The sequence below is a fragment of the Phasianus colchicus genome, chromosome 16 (genome assembly GCF_987193195.1).
Source record: "Phasianus colchicus chromosome 16, bPhaCol1.hap1.1, whole genome shotgun sequence".
NCBI classification, from domain to species: domain Eukaryota; kingdom Metazoa; phylum Chordata; class Aves; order Galliformes; family Phasianidae; genus Phasianus; species Phasianus colchicus.
The window spans coordinates 11,078,844-11,091,782 of record NC_143451.1 but is presented as its reverse complement, the minus strand read 5'-3'; the positions used below and the strand labels follow the sequence as shown (position 1 = coordinate 11,091,782).

General features: G+C 46.2%; 1 protein-coding gene across 2 annotated transcripts in view; it reads right to left on the bottom strand.

Moving 5' to 3' along the window:
- The window catches only part of LOC116237424 (voltage-dependent T-type calcium channel subunit alpha-1H), a 167,647-nt gene extending 163,150 nt beyond the window's left edge, over positions 1–4,497 (bottom strand). Inside the window, exon 1 of one of the 2 annotated variants that reach the window (XM_090151886.1) lies at positions 2,758–4,497. The gene's annotated coding sequence lies outside the window, so the exon portion shown is untranslated. The remainder of the gene's footprint in view (positions 1–2,757) is intronic. The other variant, XM_090151890.1, reaches the window with a different exon arrangement.
- Positions 4,498–12,939: the final 8,442 nt, after the last annotated feature.

Sequence of the window (12,939 nt, the reverse complement as noted above, 5' to 3'; positions counted from 1 at the left end):
GAGGGATTAGAGTCCAGAAGTACACAGATATGGATTATTTCATAGTTCTGCAAAAGGAAAATAAATCATCCTATTATTTAGAGCAAGACAAATGCAACAAGGCTCCAAACACCCATCCCAGTGCCAGAGTCGCTCTCCAAAAAGCCACAGCTCAAAAGAAAGCACAAAGTGCCACCAGGAAGCTTGAAGAGCACTTTTTCACTGGTTTTATTTCCATAATGAAATGAAGGGAAAAAAAACAATAGGTAATTAATACGTGGATCAGCAAAGCATCAATTTAGACATCTCAAAGGGGAGAGCGCAACAAGCGGCAGCTCCACCGACTCGCATCTATTTCTCTCCCCTCTCGCTTTGATCTCACTTCATTGCTCCTTGTGAGAATATCATCAACAAAATGGGAACCACTGACAGCAGCAGAAAAGCAAAGGGCAGATGGGCTGCTCCATTTAGCATCTCCCCCCTACCCCTATCCTGAGCCTCCCTTCCTGTCCCCCAGGGATCGAGTTAAACTGACAAAACCCAAACCGTGGATCAAAAGGGCCGTTTGGTTCTGGCACAGTGAGAATGTTGTACAGAGTAAATGCTGCGGGATAAATAATGAATCAGAGCAGGTGGATTCGTAGCCTCACCACAACCCCACAGCACACCACCATGCAGAATTAGCACTTTGTGTTCAAACACAGCAGGAAATCCCAAATTGGTTAATTCCTCCATGATCCCTGTTAGTCCAATGGGAATCTTCACCTTTTTCTGTTCACTGAGCCATAGGAAAGATTCCAGGCTACTCCTTACTGAGAAACCTCATTTCTTAATAGCAGCGAGGTGAGAAATGCCCCAAAAAGGGGCTGAAAAGCCTTGAGTCAGTGCTAGGTCAGGAAAATCCCCCAGAAAATCTGCATAAAGCACTTCCAAACCCAGCACTTGCTAGCAGCAAGATGAATGAGTGGGCACAGATCTGAAACGAGGAAATAAACTCCTCTATTTCTCCCTGAAAAAGGGCTCTGTGTTCACTATTCAGTGCTAGGTGAGTACCGGCCCAGTGGACTCTCAAAGATGAAGCAACGTCTCAAAACTGTGGCTGGATAAAAATACAGGGAAAGCTGTGGGGTGACGCAGCTTTGCACTGGGGTCAATCCCATCTGACACACAAAGCTGAGCGTCCCCATATCCCAAAGACCATGACCAATGGCCACAGCAAGAGGAACCCCCCTGGGATGGCAACCTGCACTTTACAGTTGTAAGAAACACCTCCATCACTTTACAGTACAAAGCACAGCATCACCCCATCACCATACAGATGCACAAAGGACTTTGATTTTCAGTCCATCATCAGGGAAACCACGGGGTGGGGGGTGGGAGGAGGTCCCCTGCTTACTGCCTGCATGCTGGAGATGCTGGGGCTTTGCAAAATCCTCTTGTGCAGAAAGCAAACAGAGCAAGGGACCAGGGAGACATGACAGTGTGGGACAGGCTCTGTAGAGAACCTGGCACAGCCGCTCCTGGAACATCAATTAGAGAAATCGATGTTGCTATCAATTAACCAGCAGCTGTACAATTTCTCTTGCCTTTCCTCCTCATTAGCTCCTCAGCTGAAATTCGGCTTAGTGTGGCCTTTTGCAGAAGCAGGAGAAAAAGCCCAGCTGGACACGTGCTCCATGTCCTACACAATACTGAAAGCATGCAGGAGGCACAGAAAACCCAGGAGACATCTCAGGCACCTTCTGTCCCCAGGTCCTCCAGATTCTGGGGTTGCCATCTACAGCTGGGAAGGCTATTATGTCTTTTTGAAAATGAATTTAATACAGAGCAAAGCAAGGTCCTTGCTGCTGTCAGCTCAGTACCTTTTCTGCAGCAGCCAACTCATCCTCCCCACAAAGATCCAAGGGGCTTTATTTGAGGGCTTCTCCCTCTCCACAAATATCCACAGCTCCCTGTCACCACCAACGGCCCACAACTCTCTTTTGAATGCGAGCATTTGATCAAACCCAAGATTTTGATTTTAAAAGAATGACTTCCAAATCCACTATTCCTAAACAACTCCATCTAGATATATTAGCTTCAGAATAAACCACTCGATTCCTCTTTATGTCGATCTGTTTTTAAGGTGTTTCCCTGAGAGACAAAGCCATAATAAATTTGTGGCCTCAGAGGCATACTGTGGCCAACATTAGCCTGGCTGGAATTCAGCCCAAGCAATTAGCAATGGCAGGAAGAGTCCTGAGCCCAGTGAGCTCCCAACCCTCAGAAAAAAAAACCCCAAGGAGAGCTAAGAACCTCTGATATCCAAGGATGTGTAACTCTTGAGGAAGACAATCCGTCTATAGCTAGGGCTGCCCGCTGGATGAGTACTCCCTAACTTCCATCCCTGCCACATACATGTTGTTTATCCAACTCAACCAGCCATCCAGGGTCTGCTTTGCCCCAGGTATGCCCAAACTCAGAAATTAACATAAACCCCCAAACAGAACCATTAAGGCTGGAAAAGCCCTCTCAAATCATCAAGTCCAACCGCAATCCATCCCACCAACCCATGTCCCTCAGTGCCACATCTCCGCAGTCCTTGAGCACCTCCAGGGATGGTGACTTCACCACCTTCCTGGGCAGCCTGTGCCAGTGCATCATCACCACTATTTTGGAGAATCATTTTTTTCCTAACATCCAACCTTCACGCAGCATGCTGCAGGAGGTCACCCCAGCTGAGATACAGCACAAAGGAGAGTTGATGACAGTCCCCCCAGAGAGGAACCCCCAACGTACCTCCAAAGCACCACTGAGCCCAGGCTTCACCCTCTGCCAACCTTGTCCCCACCCACCACTCTGCTGGGTTCTAGGGTGGATCCCCAGGGTGTGACACTGTGAAGTCACAAGGCTCAGGAAGGATTGGTGACAATACAGATATCCTCTGGCACCACCCAAGATGGTGGCTGTCTTCCCCTATCACCTTCCTAACTGGTGGCCATCCTCCCGTGGGCTTACCTGATCCCCCAAGCTCATCTCCATCACAACCCTTCTGGCCAAAAACCAAGCTCCCCAGCACTGTACACGCTGCTACTGACCAATCAATGCTATTGATTAAGTTATAAGGGCAACTGGCAGGACAGTGAGGCAGCAGGAACTGCTAATCTCATTTGGAAACCAGCTATAAACCATCAGCACCTTTTTTCTTGTTGCTCCCGAGCTTGCTGATGGCTTCCTGTCTCTTCCGCTGGCCAGCCTTGTGCAATCTAATTGGGTAGCAGCTTGCTGTCAGAAATAAGGGATCTTGGGGATTATTCTCTCTTGATGCAGGAGATGTCCCTTCAGGACATGGAAGCAGCAGCACCACGAGTCCCCTGGGAGTCCCAGTAGGACACGCCGTGCTCAGAGCCATTGAGAGCAGCAGCTGGACTTGGGATGGGAGACCACAGTAGGTCAAGAGCTTGCAAAAGAGTTCGGGTGAAAAGTTAAGCTAAAAAAATATAGTAAAAAAGCTGGTTGCACGAGCAAGCACCTGCTTTCACAGTGCTGCTTAGCTCCCACCAGAGCTCAACGCAACATATCAGCTGCTGGCTTATTTACCTGCTTTATTTTACCTGCCGTTCCTGCAAGGCAGAGCAGCCCTAGTGAGCACAGAAATGCCACAATCTTTCTGAAATCCCCATGAAAATCTTTCTGACAGTGCACCAGGTAGACATATAAGGAGGTTTGCACAGAATTCCTTATTTACAGTGCAAACTTTATGCTTCAATTTTGGCTTCAAACAGCACAACTTATAGGTAGAACACAGTTAACTAATTTGGGAACTCATAGGTTGGATGAATCAGTGATGCCCAAATAGACCCAGAAAGGATGGGAGCTCTGTCCCAGGCAGACAATGGAAGGGAAAGGGAAATGACTTCCACATGATTGTGCCGGTTAAAAATTCAAAATAATTTTAAAAAATCATCATTTTAACATCACAGATGAGCAAATTAGTCATGTTGCAATTGGACATGGAGGCTTTCTCTTGGCCATGGGAAGCCAAGAGCAGCACAGTCTCATGCCAAGAAGCTGGATGCTTTGGAGGCCATGCAAGAAATCCATGAAACATTTAACTAGTCTCTGAAAATCAGAGAGCTTTAAATTCAACATAATGCTTAGTAGTTTTACATCTTCCTTCTTGCTTTCTACTGATTATGAGCAATAAAGGCAGAGGACTTAATCAGCCCTGACCACGCTCCATGCCTGACACCAAAGACAGCCAGCCAGCCAAAGCCATTGCGTTAGTCGAGACAAAGATCTGCACAAAATTAACTCTTTTGGAAAATATTTCTATCATACCATTGGTTTTATGGTTTCTCTCATTAAACAACAAATGCCAACTCTGTAACACAGGACAATGTGCTGCTAATTCAAACTCTGGTCGCACAGAAATATGCTAAAGGATTTCCTAGTTACTTTTGTTTGATTAGAGAAGGCACAGCACAAAATCAATTTATGAAGTCCATTAATGGGTTCACCCCCATCAAGGTACAAAAAAAACCACATCCTTCGTCTCTCCTGTTCAGCACTATTAAATTTGAAATGAAAGACTGAAGACCTGCAGCATTTAAATGTTCACAGAAATACATGCAAAGCCCCTTTTTAATGATACTTTCTGCATTTTGGAGATGAGCTTTGTGTTCCAACTCGCTCATGCCTTTTGACAGAAGTCAAAGCAAAGAACCTGTAGAATTCGGATTACGCCAACCAAAATCATCCCTGGCAATGCCACTGCCCCACAAATTGAATCAGGCTCGTGTAGGAGGTTCTTTCTTCAGCCACCAGATTTTGCAAAGGAGGAGTTGACACGGCATGGCCCATCCCAAGCTCACTTGTCGCTATAATAACGCTCTGGGGACACACTCAGCTTTTTAGCACAGCATCTCCAAGCTTTTCAGACATTTATAGTGGGTCTAAAGGCAAGGAAGAATCAGCAATTTGTCCAACATCATATGGCAAGTGTGCAGCAGAGGCAGGATTCAGAACCCAAGCCTTCTGATGCTCTGCTCCATTATTCCCGGCACTTGGGTGATCTGTGTAAGCAATCCTTTCATCCTCCTCTGATTTTTTTTCAGGTCAAGATACGCTGCTATCAGTGCAGTGCTTAATTTCAAACTTGACCTTATTTTATTTTAAAAAAAGCTTTGCTCTCAACTGCCTTTGATGGGACTTTTAAGACCAAAAGAAGATGCAAAGGAAAGAAACTATAGAGTTCTGTTTTGAAATGAAAATCTGATTACCTTCTGCTTTTCCCTAGACCAACAACTCAGAAGTGCCAATCCCAAGCCCTAGCCCACCCCAACCTCTTCATTTTGCTTTCTGGTACCCATTCCCATGGCTCTACCAGCAGTAAAAGCAAACATGCATTTTGGTTGGAATCTTGAGTCAGCAGTGTTTTGTTAAACATAACCATATTGTATCATTATTGAAGACAATATAGCTATTGTAATTACTTCAAAACAGGAAAGAAAGGAGTGAAAAGAACACCAGTTCCATTGCATTTTTCTATAAGGCTTGATGCAAAGCAGTATAATCCAGGAAGAGAGGCAATACATCATTTGGCAAGGGATCATTCGGGCTTCCCAAATACTTCATAAGAAAAGGAAATGCTATCAGAACTAGTGCCTGATTCCCAATCTTCTGTAAAAGCAATAAAAATCAAACATCTGGACTGGTTGTGTGCTGGGTGACATTGTGTAACATGGGAACAGCACCAAAACTAATCAACAAAATTATCTCCCTGTAAATCACTGCAGTCCAACGACAAATCTTTTATGAATTCTGTAGCTTTTCCCATTTTTCCCTGCTGCCTGAGTTGAATAAAAGACAAGCATCTTTATAATCTAAAGATGCTGTTCTACTGGCTGGGGGGAGAAAAACCTTTCCCCAGCAGCAGCAATCTACCTGAGTGTCCCAACACAGCACTACATTTTCATATGTAAATAACACAGTGGGAACATTTCCTTCCAAGTTTATGCATGCACGCTACCCACGTTGTAAAAATAAAACACATTAGCAGTGGCACCACATCCCATGAATGCCAACAGCACATCTCCCACTGTCTGCAGTGGGTCAGTGGTGCCCCATCCCTGCACACACCCACAGCCAGGCTGGATGGGGCGCTGATGGAGCTATGGGTGTCCCTGCTCAGTGCAGGGAGTGGGACCAGTTGGCCTTTAGAGGTCCCTCCCAGTTCAAACCATTCTATGATTCTATTCTATAACACCAACTGCTCCAAGTCTCTGAACTTGCTGACCAAAGACATCACTCTTCTGCTGTTGGTTCACATCCATCCATCAGCACAAAAGCTGCCCTAGCAAGGGCTGAGCACAGCTTTCAGGATTTGACCCAATTCAGACTTTTTGACATTTTGCTGACCTTTTTGCAGCCTCAGTGACCCACTCAAAGCATGTGCATGGACCTGCCACGAATAACTCTTCTAAGGGGCTGGGGAAGGTGCTACACACTGCAAGATGCTTTCCTCTGTCAGGAAAGCTAAGCTTCGTGTGCATGACTTCCTTTGTTTCCATTTGCTTCTTAGAATCATAGAATCCTTGGTGTTGCAAGGGACGTTTAAAGGTCATCTAGCCCAACTCCCACAGCCTCAAATTCAGACTATTGCAGCAAGGAGGGAACGGGAGAAAAGGAATTTCCCAGGACTCTGACCCCAAAAAGAGCACCTTTCCTCTACACCCTCATTTGGGGAGTTTTGCTGCCGGTGCTGCATGCACTGCTTGAAGCTAACTCAGGAAGACAGCTCAAGGACTTCCAGAGCCACAATCCGCAGGGAAGAGGCTTTGGTGGGATGAGGGGGAACACACTGCTTGCTGCTGCTGCTCTGATTCCACATCATTTTCTGTCATTGCTGCCACTGTGACTTTCTGTAGAGGACGGGCACAAACGCAGAGGGACTCTGCAAGAAGAGCTCCACAAACGACATTAGCTGTAAGAAATCTGCCTTTCAATCAAAGTAGCCCGAACACCTAAATAATAAAATCTCCTTTCAACGTGATGTGATCAAAAATGACAGAAAAGAAATAAAGGGAGAAGGAGAAAAGAAAAATAAAGAAAAATAGGTTGTCCTGGCAACTGGAATACCTTTCCAGCACTCTGGCATTATTGGATGAAATAAAACAAATGTTTACTAATTAAATTCATAAGGGGTGGCATATATTAGAGTGTGACCACTTAACGTTTTGTTGTAGAGATTGCTATTTCTTGCAAATGAAAGATTTCATAATGGTCTGGCTTTGATCTAAATGAAATACTTAAATCCTCTTTTCACTGAGCAGAGGGGTTTGTTTTGTTTTGCTGTTGTTTTTTTAAACTTTAAATGATAGCAGCAGAAATCATAAATAAAACTTATATCTGTCCCTCAGATAAAGGAGGCAAGGCCACGAACAGCCTCTCACGTGCAATGATTTAATTCCTTTGGAATCAGCCCGAGTGAGACGGAATCACATCCACCAAACCCGGACCTCATCGAAAACATCAGCATTTCGACCTGATTTGACAGCCTGGGGATTTCATGCCAGCAAAACAACTGGCAACCAACCTGCAGTCCTGCCCAGCACACCCTGTCCAAGGTCAGGATTGCAACGACAACCTTGAAGAGGGGCTGCCAGATTCAATAAATCCTCCTCAATCTCCTGACTGCTCTTCTTCAAAGCAAGCAATGGGGTGCTGGGAGCTGTGCACACGATGTTGTGCTGGCTGTTGTGTTTTTCTGTGGAAATTTTGGAATTCCTGAAAGAAAGAAGAGTAAGAAGAAGAGCCCAGTTGAGTTACCCAGCTGGGAAGAGGCAGAAATCCTAAGCAGATGGATTAGGATGCTCTGCACAGGCATCCCAAGATGGTCAACCTGCAGCCGGGATCAGTGCACACGAGAGGCAGCTGCTGCAAAGAGAGAGAATGGCTTCGGCACATCTCTTTGGCTTTGAACTCCAGGACCTCTTGAGATAAACAGTCTAAATTAAGCAGCAAAACATTCCAGGCTCCCTAGCAAAGCCATCCATTTCAGAGGAGCCCTTGGAAGGCAAAGCATCTACTGGAGACGAGCACAGGACTTCAAAACATTTTTTGGTGACTCCAAGCGGCCTTCCACAGATTTAAACACAACATGACCGGCCTACTCCAAAACTCAACTTTCTTAGGAAAAGCAAACAGCTATTCTGAGTGCTTCTAATCTAAATACATCTATTTAGATCACTACATACACTGTACTGGAAGTGCTGAAAGAGAGCAAAGGCCAGAAGGCAGGCATCTGATGAAATATTTATCATTCCAAAACAACTAAAAACAACAAGAAAAAAATAGGATTTGGTTTTTTTTTTTTCCTCAAAAGATTTCTTTGCAATGTGTAGAGGAAGAACACTGGGAACAACAAAAATATATGAGAGCTAACGAATTGGGAGGAGAGGGAGGCAGGCAGACCTCACTCCTTCCTTATGAACACAGTGCTGCCATTTCCTGCATTGACATGTGAAAACATTGGAAGAAAACACACTGGTGATGAGGAGGACATCATCCATGTGCTGCAGCCAACAGCTCCTGCAAAGGCAAGGGGTGGGGAGATCATCTCTCTTCTGTCCTCTGTATTCAGTAGGAACATGGGAGCAGATGGGATGGCTCCAACATCAGCCAAACAGCTGCTTAATAATGAGCTGAGATTTTTCAGTACAGGAGGAACTTCATCCAGGGAAGTCACTGCCAGCAGAGACGGGAGAGTGGGATGCGGGGAACCGCCTGGAGTGCGTTGGGTCTGGAGGCAAAAACAGCCTCCAGCAGGAAGGAAGCAAAAAGGAGCAAGGCGAAGTGCTTCATCTACAGCTCCTTCTCCATAGATGCAAACAGCCTCACAAGGCTGATACATGAGCAATGCTCAAAGTGCAATAGATTTGCACCACTATTATATTTCCTGAACTGGAAGGAGATAATAAGCAGCACACAGAGCACATCTTTTCCCATGAGGTAGTTTTGTCCCCATGCCCATCCTTCCCCAGTCATGTCTTTGCATGCAACTGAGGTAAAACAACTCTTCTCTCTGTCATTGGTGGGAATCTGGGCAGACACAATGGCTGAATCACTTAGCTGAACCCCACTTCACTTGCCAATCACTTGGTGGGCTGCATTTATTTAATTTTCCTTTTCCTGCATTGTGATAATTTCATGCTGCCAAGAGCCCTCCTCCTCTTTCAGATAAAAAAAATATCAACAGCAACATCCTGTATTACAACACGTTCAATTTATTTATGATCTCTCAAAGACTCAATTAGCTTCAGTTTACTCATCTGTGAGATGGGTACGGGATCTCATATCTACTTCAGAGCTACCATCAACCGCAAGATAAATTATTCATCATTTTACAAGGTATCATTAGCCATGCTCTTTCATACCTCGGAATACAGGCACATGGAAAGCTTTAGATGATCATCATTAACGCTAGATAGCTTTCATCCCAGTGATAGCAATCCTGGGAGAAACACCCTCGGCTATTCTCATTTTATTAAGGAGCCAAAATCTGACCATGGAACGAGGATTTGGGAGTTCTCAGTGCTGCCTCCCTCCCCTGCTGGACTCTGGCCTTCTCTTGCCTCACTTCTTCCACCTCAATCACAGAGCTTTGATTTACTCACACCTACAAAGCGCTACCAACAAAAAATATCACTGTACAAGAGGTGCCACGAGAGGGGAAAAATATCATCATGCCCAAATCCTGTGATGAGAGGTGACTTGGCTTTAACAGATTAGTCAATACCGCCTGGTGAAAAATAGACCTTCTGATGGATTTCGGTGTCTGCTCTGCCTTGAATAGCAAAAGCACTTAAGTGCTTACGCACACTGCTTTTCCCTTCGTTGACAATTTACAGCCAGGGCCAGTGGCTGGGAGATAGCTGGCACAAGGAGATAAACTGCCAGGCCTCACAGATACTAATCATCCATTATACATCTTGCCATTGCTTGCCAATGAGACAGTGCTGAGACAGGGGAGATTTTGGTCACGCTGCATTCATGACATAACTCAAAGAAAAAAACACCTTCCTTTCTTTTCTTTTGGGTGGTTGTTACTGACATCATTGTATTTTCTCAATTGCTCTACTCTTGTTCCTGCCGAAGAACAGCTTTTAGATGATAGGAAACCCAATGGCCAGACCAACCATAGCAAGCAGTGCCACGCTGAATCAGCAGACAGCCTCGGTTCAGGGCTGCCATTAGCACTGTTGTCTCATAATGAATTTGTGTTGCATAACGAGCTCATGGCGCCAGGCTGCACCGGCCACTCCGGCAGATAGAGCAGACACAGAGGCACACTTCCCATTAAGGAAATGCACCTCTTTCACCATCCTTACCAGAATATTGGTACTAAAGAAGAATGCAAACGTGTTTTTCTTGCCTCTTTCTGTTTTTATCATATACTGCTTGCACAGGAACCGGGATGCCTTAGTATCAGTTCGAGAGCGGATGAGTGACCCTGCAATTGTAAACTTGATTTTAGCAGAGAAACACAGTCAAGTAGGTGTGCACACCAAGCTGGTAGCACTGGCACAAGGACAGCCTGCAGGATCCGGCACTGGGTGTGAGCTGTCACTCAGACACCTACATCTATCCTCTGCTGTCCACTATGGAAAAGCCAGTTCCTAGTGCTCCCCATCACTATACAGGACTGAAACATTTCCAGAACCTGAAAAAAAAATATGAGAACAGGGACACAGCTGCCCACACTGTGTGAGTGAGGACTGTCCCCATCCTATGACAACAGGTAGTGGGGCCACTGCCATCTATGCTGACATCCACAGAGCTAACTTGGATCAAAGCTCCCAAACTGATGCACTTTCTAATGGCAGAAAAATAACTGAAAAACCAAAAATGAGCAACTTCTGTGCATCTCGGATGGGAGATGAGTGTGGCCCTCATCCTAAAGTGCCTCTAAGCCATCCTGCTTCCAGCCAGAAAATTCACCGTGGGCACTGCATGGTTTGAGGTTCACTGTCCGTCAGTCACACTCGTGGCACTGCTCACAGCCCCAGCTAAGCACACCCTTTGCAAAAACACAGGGCTGCAAACTAATTACCTTACGGTAATTATCTGACAGCTCCCACATTCTGCTACTGGGCCAAACACAAAGAACCTGGGGAGAAATTTACCAATTTCCCAGGTTTTGCCCCCAGAACTGGCCACCAGCTTGCTGCAGCACTGAACCCAATAGTGATGCAGAGGAGGCTGCAAGCACAGGTATGTGGGAAGCAAAGGTCGTGCTTGCAGCAGTGCTCAGCTTTGAATGGAAAGCAAGCAGAGAGAAGGGGATCACGCCTGGGATTTTGGGTAAATGTTAAACTCTTTGCTAAAAAAAAAAAAAAAAAAAAAAAGGAAAAAGAGAAGTTTCCAAACTTGCAGGAGGTGCAAGGTGGGATGGCTGGTGTATGGTGTGAATCACCCAACACAGTGAGCAGCAGTATCTGCACATCCATGGCGGGGATGGAGCCAGTGGGGTATCGGTGACATCCGTTGCCATGGGAACACTATTACCAGGAAACTCAAGGCTCAAGGTGGAGAGGAAACCCCAGAGATTCATTAGCAACAGGTTCCCATGGTAACGGCTCCAAACTCATTAATAATTCTCCCTTCCCCCTCAAAAAAAAAAAAAAAAAAACTTTTGGTGTGTGGGTGTGCAAACCCCCAGGGAGGGCTGAGCCAACAGAGGATGCGCACACACACATGGCACTGCGCCATCCCCCACCACCCACCCCCAGGATTTGCCATTTTAACCCTTGATATAAAATAACAGAAAGCAATTAGGGTGGACAAACACCCTCTGCAGGGCAGCACCATGCTATAAGGGGTATGTCACACTGGAGAGGGCAAAATTAAAAGGTTTCTCCATTGAGATGGAGAGCAAACAGTCCTGGGGTGGGCTGAGAGCAGACATTTCTCCCTCTTGCCCCACCCACACATTTCCCCCCTTCCTCTCCCACAGCCGAGTCCTGCTCTCTGCTTCCTAAATCTGCTCACAGAAAATACTGGCACATTCAGATTGAGACCCAAACTCCAGCATTGCCCCCTCCCTCTTGACTTTCTCCATCTTTCTCCATGCAAAGTGGGCAGCGATGGGCAGGGACACCCCAGTGGTGTACAGGGAGGGATACATCAGTAATGGGCTGGGACACACCAGCATTGGGCAGGGACACCCCAGTGATTGGCAGGGACATCCCAGCTCATACAGCATCACAGGAGATCGCATGCAGAGGCGCTGGGGAGACACGGCAGCATCGGTCTGATTGGAAGGAGACAAGGAAGGAGATGCAAGCACTAAGAGGGCTTAGAGAGCAACCTAGGAAACCTCTACGTTCTCTGCTGTAACAGCAAATTCGCTGCAAATGATGAAACATCTGTAGCACAGTGCAAGCTCTGCAAAGCTTTGCAAAGTGTTTTTGGAGGAGGTGGTGGAATGGGATGCTCTGCATGGCAGTGCTCTGTGCTTTGCGCTGAGCTGGGCACTGGGCAGGCATGGGCACACAGTGCTCCCACTGCCCAGCACAGAGCTGGGGAAGGGGAACAGGAATTACAAAAACAACACCTGTGTCAGTACAGCAGGACACACACTACAGATCAGCATAGAAGAATCCCTGCTTGTTTGTTTGTTTGCAACAAACATTCACTTTCCAGCTGAGTTGAGGTTTCCCTCATTTAACACAGAACCACTCAGGTTAGAAAAGCCCTCTCAGATCACCAACCCCAACTCATCCTCACCATGCACACTGACAGGACCCTCAATGTAAGTTCTTGAACACCTCCAGGGGCAGTGATTCCCCCACCCCCTGGGCAGCAGGGCCAGCGCCTGAACACTCAGAGAAAAAATGTTTCCTAATATCCAAACTGAGTCTCCCCTCACGCAACTTAAGGCCACCACCTCTTGTCCTATCACATCTGAAGTTCCAGGGA